The sequence below is a fragment of the Mus caroli genome, unplaced genomic scaffold (genome assembly GCF_978045245.1).
Source record: "Mus caroli unplaced genomic scaffold, Mus_caroli_1 scaffold_1, whole genome shotgun sequence".
Classification (NCBI taxonomy): domain Eukaryota; kingdom Metazoa; phylum Chordata; class Mammalia; order Rodentia; family Muridae; genus Mus; species Mus caroli.
In genome coordinates, this window is record NW_028227256.1 from 10,975,422 (window position 1) to 10,977,271 (window position 1,850).

The 1,850-nt window shown below is 43.0% G+C and overlaps 1 pseudogene; it reads left to right on the plus strand.

Annotated features, from left to right (window-relative positions):
- Positions 1 to 397: 397 nt before the first annotated feature.
- On the plus strand, positions 398 to 625 carry LOC147006003 (signal recognition particle RNA; annotated as a pseudogene).
- The last annotated feature ends 1,225 nt before the right edge of the window (positions 626 to 1,850 follow it).

Sequence of the window (1,850 nt, forward strand, 5' to 3'; positions counted from 1 at the left end):
GATACACAGAACACAGATCATCGTTGACATGGTCAACTGCTGTCTTTCCATTTTAGCTGCATGAAATCATCTTTAGAAAACAGGATGTTTAATCAAAATTGGTCTAAAGCAAAGTATGTTTGGAATACAGATGTTGCATATCCCACTCCCATTAGGTTGGTTTTGCCTCTCAGCTTTTTGCAAGCTAGTCTCTAAGGTCATGCATGATGGGTCTCCTGAGTCCACAGGACAGCGAGAGTTTCCCCCCGAAAAATGTCCACTCAGAGTTAAGTGTAGGAATAGAATTCCATTCCAGGCTGTCATCCCAGAATCCATGTCACACTTGTTTTCTGAGTCAGCCTCCGTCTGACCTGGTGTCTATGTGCTTGTTTTCTATGTGCTTATGGTGTGTTACTGCTCTCCATGCAGAAGTTCTAGGCTTATAGTGCACTATGCAGGTCAGATTGCCACACTAAGTTTGTCATGAATATGGATGGCAATCTCCAGGAAAGAGGGGAATCACCACTTCCCTAAGGAAGGATGAACTGATAGGTCGGAAATGGAGCAGATCACAATTCTCATGCTGAGCAGTGGTTGGATGATGCCTGCGAATAGCCACTGTTCCCCAGGCTGGGCAACATGGGGAAACTCCTGGTCTTAAAATATAGTAATCCTATTTTGACCTGCTTGCTTTTGTTTTATTTTTATTTTTTCTAAAACTATTCTTTAAATGCTTGGCCTGTTTGTTTTCTAGAGAAAGAAGGGATCTGAATTTGAATTGGAGGGGAGGTAGGGGAGGAGTTGGGTGATAGAAAACTGTCTCAGAATATATTACATGAAAAATAACTATTTTCAATAAAAAGTGTAAAGTGATTGAGGAAGACATGCCACATCAACCTCTAGGTTTCACAGCATGTATGTGCAGAGCAGCACACATGAAAATATGCATGCACTTACACCACATGTACACACAAAAAAGTAACACACACATATGCACACATACACACACACTGCTGAGTTTGTTTAGTGTTGCTTGTACACATGTTTCTAGGGAAGAGTCTTTGGTATTAGATAGCCAATCAAGTGGCTCATCCCTAGAGAAGGCTCTCTTCTTCTCACCTGTTGTCCTTGGTAGCAACTCAGTTGATTTGGGGCTTTGTGAGATTCCCTCATCTACACAGTGATGTCAAGCGGTGTTGTGATTGCTCAAGTCTTGTTTAGCTCAAGTCTTGTTTGGGCAGTGATGTCAAGTGGTGTTGCGATTGTTCAGATCTTGTTTGGGCAGTGATGTCAAGCAGTGTTGCGATTGCTCAGGTCTTGCTTGGGCAGTGATGTCAAGCAGTGTTGCAACTGCTCAGGTCTTGTTTGGGTAGCCTTGTTGTTAAGACTGCATAGCTGTAACCTCCATTGCATAGTTAGAAGACACAGTCTCCTAGGAGACTTCCTGGCTCTCTGGCTCTTTCCTTCCACTCTTTGATGATGTTCCCTGAGTCTTAGGTGGAGGAGTTGTGCTATACAAAAAGGTATCAACTGGGGTGTGGCACCCTGAGGCCAGTTCTCTTTTTTCTTTTCTTTCTCTCTCTTTTTTTTAGCTTTTTAAAAAATTAGATAATTTCTTTATTTACATTTCAAATGTTATCCCCTTTCCTAATTCCCCTCCAAAAGCCCCGTACCTGCTACCCCTGCTCACCAACTCGTCCACTCCCCCTCCCTGGCCCTGGTATTCCTCTACACTGGGGCATAGAACCTTCACAGGACCAAGGGCCTCTCCTCCCATTGATGACCAACAAGGCCATGCTCTGCTATATATGCAGCTGGAGCTTATAAGAAATGGCAGTATTTATTGAGGATTTTAAAATTTCTTATGTATC